At 40.1% G+C, this 19,439-nt stretch overlaps 2 non-coding genes across 2 annotated transcripts; one reads left to right on the top strand and one right to left on the bottom strand.

Annotated features, from left to right (window-relative positions):
- The first annotated feature begins 10,489 nt into the window (after positions 1–10,489).
- Positions 10,490–10,596, top strand: LOC112753243 (small nucleolar RNA R71). The gene has a single exon (XR_003177637.1). It is a non-coding gene; the product is annotated as a small nucleolar RNA R71 (small nucleolar RNA).
- Positions 10,597–19,096: 8,500 nt separating this feature from the next.
- On the bottom strand, positions 19,097–19,200 carry LOC112753148 (small nucleolar RNA R71). The gene has a single exon (XR_003177545.1). It is a non-coding gene; the product is annotated as a small nucleolar RNA R71 (small nucleolar RNA).
- Between the last annotated feature and the right edge of the window lie 239 nt (positions 19,201–19,439).

The raw sequence follows: 19,439 nt of genomic DNA, 5'->3' as shown, positions 1-19,439 counted from the left end.
GCTCAGCTTTTGAGGAGGAAAGAACTTGGTTAAGAAAGCCGTGACCAGCTTATCCCAAGAGTTCAGGCTATCTTTGGGTTGAGAGCCCAACCATACTCTAGCTCTGTCTGTTACAGCAAAAGGAAAAAACATGAGCCTGTAGACTTCAGGATCTACTCCATTAGTCTTAACAGTATCACATATCTGCAAGAATTCAGTTAAGAACTGGAAAGGATCTTCAGATGGAAGTCCATGAAACTTACAGTTCTGCTGCATCAGAGAAACTAGCTGAGGTTTCAGCTCAAAGTTGTTTGCTCCAATGGCAGGTATGGAGATGCTTCTTCCATGTAATTTGGAATTAGGTGCAGTAAAGTCACCAAGCATTCTCCTTGCATTATTGTTGTTAGGTTCGGCTACCATCTCCTTTACTTGTTCGAAATTTTCAATAAGGTTGTTTCTGGATTTGTTGTAATTTAGCTTCTCTTAGTTTCCTTTTCAGAGTCCTTTCAGGTTCTAGATCAGCTTCAACAAGAATGCCTTTTTCTTTGTCCCTGTTCATAAGAAAGAGAAGAGAAAAAGAAAAGAAGAGGAATCCTCTATGTCACAGTAAAGAGGTTCCTTATTGTTAGTAGAAGGAGAGAAGAGGAAAAATTCAAACACAGATAGAAGAGGGGGTTCGAATTTGGTGAGTGATGTGAGGAAGAGATGTTAGTAGATGAATAAATAAATAGAATAAAATGAGAGAGGGAGAGGATTTTCGAAAATAATTTTTGAAAAAGAGTTAGTGATTTTTGAAAATAGTTTTTGAAAAAGGTTAGTAGTTTTCGAAAATTAAGATTTAAAAATTAAAATAATTAGTTAATTAAAAAGAAATTTTGAAAAAGAGGGAAGGTGTTTTCGAAAATTAGAGAGAGAGAGAGAGAGAGAGAGTTAGTTAGGTAGTTCTGAAAAAGATAAGAAACAAACAAAAACTTAGTTAGTTAGTTGAAACAAATTTTTAAAAGATAAGAAGTTAGGAAGTTAGAAGAGATATTTTGAAATCAATTTTTTTGAAAAAGGTGAGATAAGAAGATATTTTTGAAAAGATATGATAGAAATTAGTTTTTGAAAAAGATTTGAATTTTTAAAATCACAATTAATGACTTGATTCACAAGAAATCACAAGATATGATTCTAGAACTTAAAGTTTGAATCTTTCTTAACAAGTAAGTAACAAACTTGAAATTTTTGAATCAAAATGTTAATTGATTATGTTATTTTCGAAAATTTGATATAAAAATAAGAAAAAGATTTTTGAAAAATATTTTTGGAATTTTCGAAAATAACTAAGAAATTTGAAAAAGATTTGATTTTTGAAAAAGATTTTGAAAAAGATAAGATTTTTAAATTGAAAATTTGATTTGACTCATAAAAATAACTAGATTTAAAAATTTTTTTGAAAAAGTCAAATCTAATTTTCGAAATTATGAGAGAAAAGAGGGAAAGATTTTTTTTTATTTTTGAATTTTTATGATGAGAGAGAAAAACAAGAAAATGATGCAGTGCATGAGAATTTTAGATCAAAACATGTGATGCATGCAAGAATGCTATGAATGTCAAGATGAACACCAAGAACACTATGAAGATCAAGATGAACATCAAGAATATATTTTTGAAAAATTTTTAATGTAAAGAAAACATGCAAGACACCAAACTTAGAATTCTTTAATGCTTAAAGACTAAGAATTCAAGAATGCATATGAAAAACAAGAAAAGACACAAAACATGCAAATGCAAAGATCAAACAAGAAGACTTACCAAGAACAACTTGAAGATCATGAAGAACACTATGAATGCATGAAAATTTTCGAAAAATGCAAGATGAACATGCAATTGACACCAAACTTATAACATGACTCAAGACTCAAACACAAAAATATTTTTTTGATTTTTATGATCTTATGATTTTTTTTGTATTTTCTTTTAATTTTTTTTTCGAAAATCATTTTGAAAAAGAAAAATAAGGATTCCAAAATTTTTAACATGAATTCCAGGAATCTTATGCTCTTTAGTCTAAAGCTCCAATCAAAGGGTCAGGCATGGCTTAATAGCCAGCCAAGCTTTAGTATGTAAATCAGGAACAGTAGCAGGTGGATTAGTTGAAGATCAATCCCAAAGGAGTTTGGGTATGGCTTTTCAGCCAGATAGGATTCAACATGTTACCATGAAACTCTAGAAGTCATTCTTGAAAGTTTTGAAGCCATAGAATAATTTATTTTTGAAAACATTATTTTTATTATAAATTTTTTTTTTCGAAAACAAAAGAAAAAGTTTTTGAAAGATATTTGAAAAATTTTTGAAAACTTTTTGAAAAGAAAACGAAAAGAAAGTTACCCAATCTGAGCAACAAGATGAACCGTCAGTTGTCCAAACTCGAACAATCCCCGGCAACGGCGCCAAAAACTTGATTCGCAGAAATTGTGATTACACTTTGATTATGTAAAATTCATCGCTCTTTCTTTCCCTGGTAATGGCGCCAAAAAAACATGATGCCAATACCATGGTTCACAACTTTGCACAACTAACCAGCAAGTGCACTGGGTCGTCCAAGTAATACCTTACGTGAGTAAGGGTCGAATCCCACGGAGATTGTTGGTATGAAGCAAGCTATGGTCACCTTGTAAATCTTAGTCAGGCGGATATAAAATAGTAATGGGGTTTTCGAAAATAATTAATAAAATAGTGATAGAAATACTTATGTAAATCATTGGTGAGAATTTCAGATAAGCGAATAGAGATGCTTTCGTTCCTCTGAACCTCTGCTTTCCTGCTATCTTCATCCAATCAGTCTTACTTCTTTCCATGGCTGGCTTTATGTAATGCATCACCATTGTCAATGGCTACTTTCGGTCTTCTCTCGGGAAAATGATCCAAATGCCCTGTCACGGCACGGCTAATCGTCTGGAGGCATCACCTTTGTCAATGGTTACATCCTATCCTCTCAGTGAATATGGTCAACGCACCCTGTCAAGGCATGGCTATTCATCTGTCAGTTCTCGATCATGCTAGAATAGGATTTACTATCCTTTTGCATCAGTCACTACTCCCAGCAATCGCGAGTTTGAAGCTCGTCACAGTCATTCAATCATTGAATCCTACTCAGAATACCACAGACAAGGTTTAGACTTTCTGGATTCTCTTGAATGCCGCCATCATTCTGGCTTACACCACGAAGATTCTGATTAAGAGATCTAAGAGATACTCATTCAATCTAATATAGAACAAAAGTGGTTGTCAGGCACGCGTTCATAGGGAATGATGATGATTGTCACGTTCATCACATTCAGGTTGAAGTACGAATGAATATCTTAGAAGCAAAATAAGATGAGTTGAATAGAAAATAGTAGTACTTTGCATTAATCTTTGAGGAACAGCAGAGCTCCACACCTTAATCTATGGAGTGCAGAAACTCTACCGTTGGAAATACATAAGTGAAAGGTCCAGGCATGGCCGAGAGGTCAGCCCTCAAAACGTGATCAATAGTCTCCTAAGATGAACAATGGATTAAAACTGAGACCAAAGATATCAAATACAATAGTAAAATGTCCTATTTATAATAAACTAGCTACTAGGGTTTACAGAAGTAAGTAATTGATGCATAAATCCACTTCCAGGGCCCACTTGGTGTGTGCTTGGACTGAGCTTGAAGTCTACATGTGGAGAGGTCATTCTTGGAGTTGAACGCCAGCTTTTGTGCCATTTTGGGCGTTGAACTCCACTTTGCAACTTGTTTTTGGCGCTGGACGCCAGAATCGGGCAGAGAGCTGGCGTTAAACGCCAGTTTGCGTCATCTAAACTCGGGCAAAGTATGAACTATTATATACTTCTAGAAAGCCCTGGATGTCTACTTTCCAACGCAATTGGAAGCGCGCCATTTTGAGTTCTGTAGCTCCAGAAAATCCATTTTGAGTGCAGGGAGGTCAGAATCCAACAACATCAGCAGTCCTTCTTCAACCTCTGAATCTGATTTTTGCTCAAGTCCCTCAATTTCAGCCAGAAAATACTTGAAATCACAGAAAAACACACAAACTCATAGTAAAGTCCAGAAATGTGAATTTAACATAAAAACTAATGAAAACATCCCTAAAAGTAACTAGATCCTACTAAAAACATACTAAAAACAATGCCAAAAAGCGTATAAATTATCCGCTCATCAGTTAACGTGGGAGTTAACGTGACTCATGGTGGCATGTGTGGGCTCCTTCCAACGTTAGTGACAATGTTGGGTGTCACTAACGTTGTCGACCACCTTGTTTCCTCACGTTAGCTTCCACGTTAACTAGGTTAAGGTGGGAGTTAACGTGGCCTAGTGTGACTTGGCCAACGTTAGTGATAATGTTGAATGTCACTAACGTTGGCTTCCCCCCTTTCTTCTTACGTTAGAGGCCACGTTAACTAAGTTAACGTGGTGACTAACGTGACCACTTATGAGCTTGGTCCAACGTTAGTGATAATTTTAAGTGTCACTAACGTTGGCTCTATTTCCTTTCTTCCACGTTAGAGTTCACGTTAACTTAGTTAACATGACTCTTATCGTGGGCAATGATGGCTTCGAGAGCGTTATTGGCAATCAGTTTTCTCATTAACTTTGCAAGTTACTCCCATTCCACGTTAGTGTTAACGTTAGTGTAACTAACGTAGCCACTAATGTGGTTCTTCTTTGCTTCCTTTGTCCTGAAATCAAGCAATAAAGTGCATCAAAGTTCTAGTCCAAGTCATGGGAAATGCAACATCCAATTTGTCCTTAAATTCATGCAAAATCCTCATGAAATCATGTAAAGTGCACAATGTATGCTTGAATCAAGATGTAAGTGAATATCTACCCAAAACTAGCTTATTTCCTAAGGAAATGCATGAAACTACCCTAAAAACAGTAAAGAAAAGGTCAGCGAAACTGGCCAAAATGCCCTGGCATCACAACACCAAACTTAAAGCTTGCTTGTCCCTAAGCAAGTACTGGAACAAGAGAATGATGAATGGAATGCCAAGAGAAATGAGTCATTCTTGTGGAAGTCATGTCCCTGGTTTTATGGTGGTTTAATGCATAGCAACTTAGGTTCATTCCTGGCTTTCAGACCTTCATCATGTCCTAGAATACTCACTGTGATTGCATCCCATGAAACTTTTATTTATTGATCCTTTTGTTGTTATTTCAGGGCTTATTTGTGTTCTTAGGCTAAGTGTTCTGTAAGGGGGCAACTCTTTAAAATAAGCTTTCAGCCAACACTCCCGAACCAGTTGGTTCAAGGTGCTAGGTGTTGAAGCACCCCTAAGGACTTACTTGCTCAAGTCTCTCCCCCATACATACACACCATAGGCACATAGTTTATTTATTTTCTTTTCTTGAGACCTTGGTGTCCAGCACCTCTTTGGGTTACTAAATGCTCTGTAATGAGGGTTACTCTTGATAGTGGACTTTCAGCTGATAATCCCGAGTTAGTTAACCCAAGTTACCAAGTGATAAGGCACCCCTAAGAGCTTATTCATCCAAGTAGATCCCTCACACAGGAACACCACAGACACATGCCTCAAGATTAAAACCATTGGTGCCTAGCCTTATTGCTTACTCTTTTTCTTTTATTCCTCAACTTTGATTGTTCTTTCCCTTTTTCTTATTAGGATCTTCTTATTTAGCTAGTCTCATGGGGTGTGTCTCAAGCATAGTATTCATGACAGACAGTTGTCCTCCCACCTTATGGTTGAACCAACTTAGCTAACTTATGACTATACCATAAACTCATGAACATACTCCATAGTATGAACTCTTCTCTGGTCTTTAAAAACACTCATTCTCTTTTTCATTTGATTTAAAGGAACAAGCATACAAATAAGCAAAGTAAGGATGCAGTGACATAAGGACTAGCAATCATAAACCTCTTCAACACAAAAACTTAAAAGACAGAATTTAAAAAGGTTTAAACTAACATGGAAGCAAGTTCTATTTCATACAAGATCTTTCTTATTTAAAGCATAGAGAAAGATGGACCAAAGAAGGAACTCCACCACCTTTTACTCATGTGGTTGCCCATGCTTTCCTCCTTGTTTGTTTTCTTTGTGTCCTCTTGCATTCCCTCGCATCCGTGCCAATCTTGCTTGCTTCCAATCCTCAAGTGCCTTCCTCACTGCTTCATGACTTTCTTCCACCCTTTGTCTTTCTTCTCGTGCTTATTCATCCCTCATTTCTTCATACCTTGTGATTCCTGGATGCAATATAGGCAGCTGTCCTACCAAGTAACCGAGCCTGGCTTGAGTATTTATATGATACCCAGTCTCGCTCAGGTAAACTCCTTCTGCGAATGCCCTTTGCTCGTCCAATAGTTCTGCCTGTTCTATTTGTCTTCGATGCATCTCATGTATATGTGCACCTTGATGTGCTTGGATGTTGATTAGCCTCTGCATGGATTCTTGTTGCTCATTTTGCCTTTGTTCCATTCTGTGGAATGTTTCACTCCATTGTTGCCCTTGACTCAGTTGCTGATCCATCATTTGCTTTTGCCACTTCCCTTGTTGAGTCATCCATCTTGAGAGTGACTCCTCTTGCTGCCCCATCATCTGTAGTTGAAGCTCTCTTTGTGCTCCTTGGCTTTCCAAATATTGTCGAGATAGTCCATTAATGGCTTCCTGCAATTCATGCATATCCAAAGTGGCTGGTGCTTGCCCCTTTAAGACTTGTCCTTCCACTTCTTGAGGGGCTGTCCTCTTCCTTTGCTTCCGTTGAGGCAGGGGGGATGCGGTGGCATGCATTCGTCGAACACTTATTGGAATGCCCTCTTTTATCCATACGGGGTCCTCATCTTCAAACACCACCCCAGCTTTCTTGCACAGTCGGTAAATAGTGCTGGGGTAACCTAACGTTCTGCTTGAGTCGCTTTTCTCTTCCATTTTTCTAATGCCTTCTGCTATGTGTTCATGAACCTTGATTTCTCCTCCTTTGAGTATACAGTGTACCAGTGTGGCTCTCTTGAGATTCACCTCCGAGTTGTTCGCTGCTGGGAGGATGGACCTCCTTACAATTTCGAACCACCCCTTTGCTTCCGGAGTGAGATCTGCTCTCTTGATGAACCTTGGTCTCCTATCTGCATATCTTTCCCAGTCAGCCCCTGGTACACAAATGTCTTGCACAATCTGGTCATGATTAGGGTTGTTGTCCATTTTTGAATGATAACTCTCTTCTTCAAACGGCATGGACCACAGTTTTAATGCCTTCATGACACTCATGGGACCAAAATCCACAATCTTTCCTCTCACAAAGCTTGTATATGACTCATCTGCCTTATCATATCAGACCGCATTTGCATAAAACTCTCTTATAAGATTTGCATTCACCTTAATGACTAGATCAGTGAGGAGCTCCCATCTTCTCTTTTCTACCTTCTTTGTGATTTTGGGACACTCAGTTTTCCTAACTTGAAATCCCAGCTCATAAATGATCTCCTTATCCACCATCCACCCGTATTGCAATGCATGGTGCAAGCTTCTAAATCTCTTTTCATCATACGGGTGTTGCTCCATAGGTTCCTTTCCCTTCCTTCTTTTAGAGCTCGAAGATGCCATGAATGAGGGTTAATGTGTGAAGTTGGCAATGGTGTGGAGACTTTTGTTTGTTTAGGGTTGAGTGCAATGAAGGGAGTGAAGGGTAATCCGAAATGGAGAGGTGTGCAGAGTGGGGTACGGAACAAGGATCACTTATATAGAGAGGTTGTGAGTGAATGGAGGGTGTGGATTGATGGAGTGGTTGTTTGATGGACGGTTGGGGTTGTGCATAGAGAAAGGACAAGGATCATCACTTTATGATGGAGATTGCTCGGTCTTCAAGGGTCCCATCCTTTTTAGACAAGTGTGTAGTTTCTCCTCATGAAGTGGCCGAACCCTTCTCATTTAGTTGTCCAATCAATCTCCTTCAATGTTCCTCTCCTTTCCCTATAAAGATCAAATAAGAAAAGTAAGAAATATAAAAAAAATCAATTTAAATTTTACGGCTAGAATAATAAAGAGAAGAAAAGATTTTGTTTATTCATGAATTCCAACTAACTAACTAACTGTGTATCCTTATATGCACATTGGTGGCACCATGGGGTGACACCAAACTTAGTTTGGAACACTGTGATAAAAAGTTCTATTCAAAGCTCCAAGACTAGCATGCTCTCAGTTGCATTCATGCTTTCTTGGCACGCTTTGAACACCAAACTTGTTCTTCACTATATACTGCAATATAATGACTTCACCAAGTTTTTGTCAAGTTTGGGTTGGAATTCATGAATATTGACTTATTCACTAGTAAAAGCTAATAAAACATGGGTTGCCTCCCATGAAGCACTTCTTTAGCCTCACTAGCTTGACGTTTCTCCTTCATCAGGGAGGTTGATAATGCTTCAGGTCCTCCCCTCTTGCCTTGGACTTATATCCATTGGTTGTATCAATGATCTCTATATGTTCCAAGGAGAGAACTCTGTTGATAGTGAAAACCTTAGGTAACTGAGATGGTACAGTGGGGAGATTAGGGGGGATATCTGGGAAGTAAGCTGAGATCACTTTATCTCCTGGAGAGAAGTCTTTCGTAGGGATCTTCTTGTTCCTCCACCCCCTTGGTACCTTCTTCTTTGTCCCTTTTGATGCTGCCTTGCTCTTGGCGACTTCTTCTTCTAAGGGAATTTTGTTGTTGTCTTCACATGCCTCTGGTGGTTTAGGTTCCTCCAGCTTCTCCTTGAGCTGTGACAATTGCTGTTTGCCTTGTTCATCATTCAGTGGGGTTCTCAGATGTGTTGGTTGTGCTTCAGTGCTTGTTTCCTCTGTCAGCATCTCATTATGATCATTACTTGGTTCTTTGTTTTCTTGGTCTGCTTCTTGTGAGAGTTTGAAGACATTAAAGCTGAGTCGTTCATCATGGATCCTCAATATTAGCTCCCCTCGCTCCACATCTATGAGTGCTCTGGCTGTAGCTAGGAATGGTCTTCCCAATATGATTGGGTGAGTGTGACTCTCTTCCATGTCTAAGATGACAAAGTCTGTGGGAAGAAAGTATTTCCCCACCTTTAACAACACGTTTTCCACCACCCCTCTTGCTTGTTTTTGAGTTTTGTCAGCCAGCCTGATGACTACATCTGTGGGCAATATCTCATTGATCTGCAGCCTCTTCACCAGGGATACGGGCATTAAGTTGATGCTTGCTCCAAAATCGCAGAGTGCTCTATCAAACATTGTTTCCCCTATGGCACAAGGGACATGAAAACTCCCTGGATCTTTTGTTTTCGTAGGCAACTGCGGTTGAATGAGGGCACTGCACTCCTTGTTCATCACTATAGTTTGGCCTCCCTTGAGTGAGCTTTTCCTGGGAAGCAGCTCCTTCATATACTTGATGTATGTAGGCATTTGTTGGATAGTCTTGATGAACGGTATGTTCACATGCAAAGATGCAAACAAGTCAAGAAATCTTGAGTATATTCTCTTCTCCACAGCACCATTGAGCAGTTGGGGAAAAGGTGCATAGAGTCTCAGCAGCTCCTGTTTCGAGATTTCTGGTTCTTGGTAATCTTTTTCCCCCTCCTCTACTGAGGTATCTTCAGGTTGTTCTGACTGCTTGCTTGGCTTGTCCTCAGTCTCCTTATCATTTATAGTGACCATCTTGCAATCTTCCCATCTTACTTTCTTTGTTTCACCTCTCGGATTCTTCTCTGTGTCACTTGGGAATCCATCTGTGGGTTTGGGAATTTGTTCAGAGAGATACCCCACTTGAGATTCCAACCTCTTGATTGTGTCTCCCTGGTTCTTGAAACTGGCTCACACTTCCTCCTTGAACACCTTGTTGTCTTGAATCTCCTTGCTTATGCCTTCAAGTAGATTCTCAATCCTTGAGATTATTTAATCAAATGATGATAGGTCAGGCTGAGGAGGGTTATTCTGGCCTTGACATGAATGTGGAGAGGTGTTGTTATGGGGGTGTTGATATGGTCTAGATGTGAAGTGTTGGTGGGATGCATTGTTTGGATTTGGGCGTCTTTGATCAAGGCTTTGGTCTTGTTGATTTCTCCACCCAAAGTTTGGGTGATTCCTCCATCCAGGGTTGTAGGTCTTGGAGTATGGATTATGGTTTTGCCTAGATGAATTCCCAATGTAGTTGGCTTGCTCCTGACTACCCTCTGCTTCTTCATTCACTCCTTCTTGGGTTGTTGATGAAGTGGAGATTGCTGCTACTTGGTTCCTCTCCATCTTCTTGGTGAGGTCAGCCAGCTGCTGGGTAATGAGCTTGTTTTAGGCCAGCAGAGCATCTACATTGTTTAGTTCCATTACTCCTCTTGTGTTCCCTCTTTCGGAAGCATAGAAGTAGTTGTTCTCTGCTACTGTTTCAATGACATCTATGGCCTCCTCAATGGTCTTCTTCTTGTTCAAAGATCCTCCGGATGAATGGTCTATGGCCTTCTTTGACTCATAAGAGAGCCCTTCATAGAAAATGTGCAGCTGCACCCATTCATTGAACATATCTGGTGGGCACCTCCTTGTTAGGTCTTTAAACCTCTCCCATGCTTCATATAGAGTCTCACCATCTTGTTGCCTGAAAGTTTGGACCTCAGCTCTCAGCCTATTGATTCGTTGAGGAGGGTAAAATCTTGCTAAGAATTTGTTCACCACATCTTCCCAAGTTGTCAAGCTCTCCCTTGGGAAAGACTCCAGCCACTTGGCTTCCTTATCCTTGAGTGAGAATGGAAATAAGAGCAGTCAATAGGCGTCGAGATGAACACCATTAGACTTCACTATGTCACATATTCTCAGGAAGGTGGTTAGATGTTGATTGGGGTCCTCTTGGACACTTCCTCCGAACGAACAGTTGTTCTGAACAAGGGTGATGAGCTGTGATTTTAGTTCAAAATTGTTGGCATGGATGGTTGGCTTTTGAATGCTACTTCCACAGTTTCCTGGGTTTGGATTGATGTAAGAGCCTAAAACTCTTCTATCCTCCCCAGCATGATTTGCTCGACCTCTTCCGCCATGGTTGTGAGCCTCTTCCTCACGATGGTTTTCCATGTTTTCTTCCATGTTTGGTTCAAAGTATTCCTCAAAGTGTTCCTCCTCTTCTTCAGCACCAACTACACGTTTTTCTCTTGCCTCCCTCCTTAGTCTAAGGAAGGTTCTCTTAGGTTCAGAATCAAAGGAAGTTGAAGCCCCGCTTCTTCTCCCTGTCATACAACCAACAAGTACAAGCAAAGAGAATATGTGCAGAAAGTATATCTGTCAGAATTACTGTTAGTGTGAGTGATGCAATATATCAAACAGTTAGTGGGTTAGTGAGATGAATAGTAAATAACAAAGAAAAAGTAGGGGGAAGGGAAGAAATTAACTAAAACAGGAAGTAAATGACTCAAACAGAAAATTAAATCAAACAAAAATAAAATGCTCAATCTAGTTATCCTCCAATCTAATCATTGTTGATGCACAATCAATCCCCGGCAACGGCGCAATAAACTTGATGCACGGAAAACTTGCCTCATAACAAATTTCCTTCATCAAGTAAAAACTCACAATAGAGTGAGGTCGAATCCCACAAGGATTGATTGATCAAGCAACTTTAATTAGAGGAATGTTCTAGTTGAGCGAATCCAGGTTTTGAGTTTAGAATTGCAGAAAATAAAATGGCAGGAAGGTAAATGACAGAAAAAGTAAATGCTAGAATTAAAGAACTGAAAGTAAATTACTGAAGTAAATTGCAGAATTGTAAATGGGAATGGGGAAATTGCTCATAAAAGTAATTAACATAAAATAAAGAGAATGGGTAAGATCAGAAATGGGGAGTTCATTGGGCTCAGGAGATGTTGCATTCTCCGGATCAATTTCATTTTCATCTCTTCCTCAATCAATACACTCGTTGATCTCCTTGGCAATCTTAAGTGATTGAATTACAATTTCTTGTAATTCAATCTCTCAAATCTTGATCAATAGCCAATTCCTTGGTCAATTGCTCATGAGAAGAGACGAAGTATGGTCACTGATTATACCACATGCATTTCCCAAATCAAGTGTTGAGAGGATTATAGTCACATATCCATCCAAACCCAATTTGGTCCAGCATGAGAAAGCATTTCTAGCTTGATCTCTTCATTCCTCTTTCAAGGTTCAGAAGAGATCCAAGTATGAATAGCTTCTTTTCCAAGATAACTACCCAATTGGATGAAGATAGAAAGCTTTCAAGTAAAATCAAGAGAAAAGATAGAAGAAGAATAATGAAAACTAGTATTGATCCATCAAATTACAACAGAGCTCCCTAACCCAATGAAAGGGGTTTAGTTGTTCATAGCTCTGGAAAATGAAAATAAAGATGGAGAATACATGATGATACTAGAAGTGCAGAGAAAGTAAATACAGAGAGTAATTCTATGCCCAGAGGCTCCCTCTATTTTCCAACTCCCCAAATAATTCAAAGCTACTCCTATATATACTACTCTTCTACTCTTCTAGTTGGTTCTTCAAGTCTTGGGTCTGGGCCTTTGGATCTTGAGTTTGAAGCAGTTATCTTCTTCATTGGGCTTGGCTTTACTTGCAGAGAGAAAGTGTGAAGTGGGCAGAGACTTTAGCTCAGGACGTTAGTGGTGTTAACGTTCAGTGAAAATATGGGTTCGAGAACGTTAGTGACATTCAACTTTTTCACTGACGTTCCTTACCCAAGTAAGAGCCACGTTAACCTCAACGTTAGTGGCACAAACGTTGCCACTAACGTTGCCTCTTTGTCCTTCGCGCACGTTATTGGGACTCAACTTTTCCAATAACGTTGAGAAGCCTCCCGCTTCCCTACGTTAGAGTCCACGTTAACTTAGTTAACGTGGCTCTTTTAACGTAGGCTTGGCAACCTTCGAGAACGTTAGTGACACTTAACATTGTCACTAACGTTCCAATGTGCCCCTTAGCTCCCACGTTAGAGTCCACGTTAACTAGGTTAACATGGCTTCTAACGTGGCCATGCTAGCCATCTCCAACGTTAGTGACAAAGTTGAGTGTCACTAACGTTGGCTCAACATTCCCTTATCCACGTTAGCTTTAACGTGGGAGTTAACGTGGCTCATGGTGGCATGTGTGGGCTCCTTCCAATGTTAGTGACAATGTTGGGTGTCACTAACGTTGTCGACCACCTTGTTTCCTCACGTTAGCTTCCACGTTAACTAGGTTAACGTGGGAGTTAACGTGGCCTAGTGTGACTTGGCCAACGTTAGTGATAATGTTGAATGTCACTAACGTTGGCTTCCCCCCTTTCTTCTTACGTTAGAGGCCACGTTAACTAAGTTAACGTGGTGACTAACGTGACCACTTATGAGCTTGGTCCAACGTTAGTGATAGTTATCACTAACGTTGGCTCCATTTCCTTTCTTCCACGTTAGAGTTCACGTTAACTTAGTTAACGTGACTCTTATCGTGGGCAATGATGGCTTCGAGAGTGTTATTGGCAATCACTTTTCTCATTAACTTTGCAAGTTACTCCCATTCCACGTTAGTGTTAACGTTAGTGTAACTAACGTAGCCACTAATGTGGTTCTTCTTTGCTTCCTTTGTCCTGAAATCAAGCAATAAAGTGCATCAAAGTTCTAGTCCAAGTCATGGGAAATGCAACATCCAATTTGTCCTTAAATTCATGCAAAATCCTCATGAAATCATTTAAAGTGCACAATGTATGCTTGAATCAAGATGTAAGTGAATATCTACCCAAAACTAGCTTATTTCCTAAGGAAATGCATGAAACTACCCTAAAAACAGTAAAGAAAAGGTTAGTAAAACTGGCCAAAATGCCCTGGCATCAATGTGGGGGATGTTCAGGGTAGCTTCTAGAGCTTGATTGGATATATCCAACATCCTACCCCGCAGGAAGACTGACTTTGTTTCCCAAGCTTGGTAGTTTGCATAGAATTCCCGCACCATAGTCTCGTTGCCTTCAATGGATTCTCGCTCGAGAAACTCCCAATGAAGCGAGGCGATCCTTTGGTGAATAATCGCCTTGTATTGGCTTGGAATCTTCAACAGCCGCTCCCAATGGATTTTTCGTTTCTCAATAGCCTCGTATTGAGAGTCGGCCCTTCGTTCACCAAGGTATCCAGTTTATCACCGCGGCAATTCCACCAAATATTAGGAGAGCAAGCGGTAGTTTGCTCAACCGGCGAAGAAACCGGTGCCTTACCCTTCTTTCTCATTCTGAAAATACAAACAAAAGGATTTCGAGATCATAGGGAAACATTAAAAGTAAAAATCATTGAGGAAGCACTAATAAGATTAAAAGAAGCTTAGATAAGTGGTGTGATTCACAAAAACACGGTGTATATATTCTAATGATGCGTGCGGTTGGAATACACACACAGGCCGGTCATCACGGCAATCACACCCTTGAGGTAATTCACAACTCAAAGCTTCACAAATTAGTGCTCGAGTTTCAATGAGAAAACAAGGAAATAAAAGCAACTTCAAGCAAGCACGAAAAAGGAATTGGCAATTGTTCATTCTCAAGAAATGGTGATCACACATACAATGTTCTTAAATTGAGTGCAAAAGATGTTTGATCAAGACTTCAACTAAGGGTGAACCATTGTATAGTGATTACCGAATCAAAAATTTGGAGATGAACAATGACAAATGAATTCATACAACACAATGCATTTGTGACTAAGAATTGCACATGAACAAACAAGGAAATTTATCGGTGAATTTACTTAATAACCATCAAAAGTCATAATAGAAGTTGCACAATTCATACAATATGCCTAACAAGAGATAAATTGAACACATATGATGGCCAAGTCATATGAATCAAACAAAGTATTCATTGAGGCATTTTGTCGAACATGTGGTATGCAATGTGCAAGTTCATCATAATTAAGCTCAAATTTGATCATAACCGATCCCAACAATCAAACAACAACACTTTGCAAGTCAACGAAACAAGAAAGAAAGCAACTAATTAAATCTAAACAATAAGAAAGGAATGGAAACAATCACAAAAATATTAACATAATGAGAAAGGGAAAACAAGAACCTTAGATATAAAGGTTGAGAAGATAAGAATGAGGTGGGAAACAATGGCACTTCTTATAGCCACTACAAAATCACAGCAGTTGGGTTCGCCGGAAAAAGAAACAACACCGGAAGAGAGAGAGCTCACCGGCGGTGTATATAGAAAAGAGAAGGAAAGGAAGAAGGAAAAGAGAGAAGAGAAGAGAAGGGAAGAAAAGAGAAAGAGAGAGGGAGTGGTCGTCGGTGGTGGGCTGGCGACGGCGACAGCCAGGACCGGCAGAGTTGGGCAGAGAAGAGGGAGAAAGGGCAGTTATGAAGAAGAAAAAGAGAATAGAAAGCTGCCTCACAATAGGGCAGGTTGCCCTGTTATTGCCCAGAACGCGTCCTGTGCGGACGCACAGAGACGAAAACTTAGAGGGGGTGCGAACGCACACAGTGTGCGATCGCTGTGACCAGAGGGGCTGCGAAGGGACGTACGGATGCACAAAGACGTGCGGCCGCACAGATAGAGTTTTTTTTTTTAGCTTGAGGAGAAAGGCTTGCGTGCGTGCGCACACAGGTCCGTCCGCACACACAGATGTTGGAAATGGGGGAGGTTGTGCCCACACACAAGCTGTTCCCTCGCAGCCACCAGAGGGGCTATCAAGTTGTGTGCGGACGCACACGTCTATGCGGCCGCACAGATGGAGCATAAAAGGGAGTGCGTGCGGTCGCACGCGGATGAGCGCTCGCTCAGGGTAAGGAAAACTGGTAGCGCGCACGCACAGGCTGTGCTGGCGCTGTGACCAAAGGGCAAAGCAAAGCTCGTGCAGACACACAGGCTGGTGCGTCCACACAGATGGCAAAAAATTCAGGGTTGTGCGGGCGCACAGGTGGGTGCGGACGCACAGATGCCCTATTTTAGAAAATTTTTCCTCTTCCAAACTAAGGTTCCTACCCTTAGCATATCAACATACCAACCCCCAAACCATTCAACTAAGCACAAATTCACAGTCTACAAGCAATACAACTTGAACAACTCAAAATTTATCAAATCAAACCTAAACTAACCATTATATCACAAAAAGACAAATAAGGCAAAAGACTATAAACAAGAGATGGAGTTGGAATAATGATGCCAGGGCATTTTGGCCAGTTTCACTGACCTTTTCTTTACTATTTTAGGGTAGTTTCATGCATTTTCTTAGTAAATAAGCATGTTTTGGGTAAATACTCACTTACATCTTGATTCAAGCAAACATTGTGAACTTTACATGATTTCATGAGAATTATGCATGAATTGAATGATAAAATGGATGATGCATGATCTCATGATTAAGAACCAAGCTTTGATGCACTTTATTTGCTTGATTTCAGGACAAAGGAAGCAAGGAAGAGCCACGTTAGTCTAACTAATGTGACCACTAACGTGGAATGGGAGCTAGCTTGCAACGTTAATGGAAAAAGTGATCACCAATAACGCCTTCGAAAGCCATCATAGCCCACGTTAGTAGCTGCGTTAACTACATTAACGTGGAAGCTAACGTGGAGGAATAGGGGAGCTCCAATGTTAGTGGTAAAAGTGAATACCACTAACGTTCCAAAAAGGGCACACTTGACCACGTTAAGAGTCACGTTAATCCAATTAACGTGAACTCTAATGTGGGAGGAGCAAGGAATGATAGGCCAATGTTAGTGACACTCACCTTTGTCACTAACGTTGGAAATGGCAATCACCACCACGTTAGTGGTCACGTTAATGCAATTAACGTGAGGCACTAACGTGGGAGAAGGGGCGTTTGAAGCATTAGTGACAAAGGTGAGTGTCACTAACGCTCTCGAAGCTTGGGCATGCCCACATTAAGGGCCACGTTAGTTACACTAACGTGGGGAAAAGAAGCAAGGAGCAGCGTTATTGGAAAAGGTGAATGCCAATAACGTTTGTGAAGGACCAAGAGCCAACGTTAGTGGTCACGTTAGTGCCACTAACGTTGAAGTTAACGTGGGTCAATTAGGTTTGGAGCATTAATGAAAAAGGTTATCGTCGCTAACGCTTTCGAACCCAAATTTACACTTAACGTTAACGCCACTAACGTCCTAACTAACTTGCTACCATGCCTGACTAACTTTCTCTCTGCAAGCAAAGCTAAGCCCAATGAAGACTGTAATTGCTTCAACTAAAGATCAAAGGCCCATATCCAAGACTTGAAGAGCTAACTAGAAGATCAGAAGAGTAGTATATATAGGAGTAGTTTTGAACTAGTAAGGGAACTTTTGGCATTTTGGGGAATTACACTCTGTATATTTTACTTTCTCTGCAACTTCTAGTTTTAATTTCAGAATGTACTTTTCATTTTTGCTTTCCATTCCTAGAGCTATGAACAACTAAACCCCTTTCATTGCGTTAGGGAGCTCTGTTGTAATTTGATGGATCAATAATAGTTTTCATTATTCTTCTTCTTTCTTTTCTCTTGATTTTACTAGAAAGCTTTCAATCTTCATCCAATTGGGTAGTTGTCTTGGAAAAGAAGCTATTCATACTTGGATCTCTTCGGAACCTTGGAAGAGGAATGAAGAGATCATGCTAGAAATGCTTTCTCATGTTGGACCAAATTGGGGTTTGGATGGATATAGTGACATATAATCCTACCAATACTTTGATTTGGGAATGCATGTGGTATAATCAGTGACCACACTTCATCTCTTCTCATGAGCAATTAAATCAAGGAATTGGGCAATTGTTCAAGTTTAAAGAGATTGGGTTGCCAAGGAATTGGAATCCAATCACTTAAGATTGCCAAGGAGATCAATGAATGCATTGATTGAGAAAGAGATGAGAATGAACTTGATCTGGAGAATACAACATCTCCTGAGCCCAATGAATCCCCCATTTCTAATCTTACCCATTCTCTTTATTATCTGCCATTTACTTTTATGCTCATCTTCCCAAATCCCCATTTAAGATTCTGCAGTTTACTTTCCGCCCTTTACATTTTGCCATTTATTTCCAGCATTTACATTTTCTGCTATTTACTTTCCCTCCATTTAAATTCCTGTAATTAGTCAACTCAAATTTCTGCTTCGCTCAACTAGAACATTCTTCTAATTAAAGTTTCTTGACAATCAATCCCTGTGGGATTTGACCTCATTCTATTGTGAGTTTTTACTTGATGACAATTCGGTATACTTGCCGAAGGAAATTTTGTTGAGAGACAAGTTTCCGTGCATCAAGTTTATGGCGCCATTGCCAGGGATTGATTTTGTATCGACAATGATTAAGTTGGAGGATAACTATATTGAGCATTTTTTTTCTTTTGTTTTGTTTTAATTCCATTTGAGTGATTTACTTTCAGTTTTACTTATTTTCTCCCCTTTAACTCTTACCAATTTGTTGTGTTTTTCGTCATTTATTACGAGTCAGTTAACCAACCCACTAACTGTTTGATATATTACACCACTCACAGTGACAGCATTCCTAACAAGAGTAATTTCTCCATTCAATTTCTCTCTTGCTTTTTGCCTTGTTGGTTGTATGACAAGTAGAAGAAGCGGGGCTTCAACTTCCTTTGATTTAGAACCTGAGAGGACCTTCCTTAGATTAAAGAGGGAAGCAAGAGGAAAGAGAGTCGTTGGTGCTGAGGAGGAGGAAGAGTACTTTGACCCAGACATGGAGGAGAATATGGAGAACCACCATGAAGAAGAGGCTCACAACTATGGCAGAGAAGGTCCAGTGAGTCATGCTGGGCAAGAGAGAAGAGTTCTAGGCTCTTATATCAATCCAAACCCAGGAAACTATGGAAGTAGCATCCAAAAGCCGACCATACATGCCAATAACTTTGAACTAAAGCCCCAGCTCATCACCCTAGTCCAGAACAACTGTGCATTCGGAGGAAGTGCCCAAGAAGACCCTAATCAACATCTCACCACTTTCCTTAGGATATGTGATACTGTGAAGTCTAATGGTGTTCATCCTGACACTTATAGACTGCTTTTGTTTCCATTCTCACTCAAGGATAAAGCAGCTAAATGGTTGGAATCCTTCTCGAAGGAGAGTCTGACAACCTGGGAAGAGGTGGTAAACAAATTCTTGGCGAGATTCTACCCTCCTCAAAGAATTAACAGGTTGAGAGCTGAGGTACAAACCTTCAGGCAAGAAGATGGTGAAACTCTCTATGAATCATGGGAGAGGTTTAAGGACTTGACAAGAAGGTGTCCGCCAGACATGTTCAATGAATGGGTGCAGTTGCATATTTTCTATGAGGGTCTTTCTTACGAATCAAAGAAGGCAGTAGACCACTCATCCGGGGGATCTCTGAACAAGAAGAAGACCATTGAAGAAGCCATAGATGTCATTGAGACTGTAGCTGAGAATGATTACTTCTATGCTTCTGAAAGGGGCAATGCTAGAGGAGTGATGGAGCTGAACAACATGGACGCGTTGCTGGCTTAAAACAAGATGATCA

This window comes from Arachis hypogaea, chromosome 15, assembly GCF_003086295.3.
Source record: "Arachis hypogaea cultivar Tifrunner chromosome 15, arahy.Tifrunner.gnm2.J5K5, whole genome shotgun sequence".
In the NCBI taxonomy this organism is placed as follows: Eukaryota; Viridiplantae; Streptophyta; class Magnoliopsida; order Fabales; family Fabaceae; genus Arachis; species Arachis hypogaea.
This window is presented reverse-complemented; position numbering and strand designations above follow the sequence as displayed.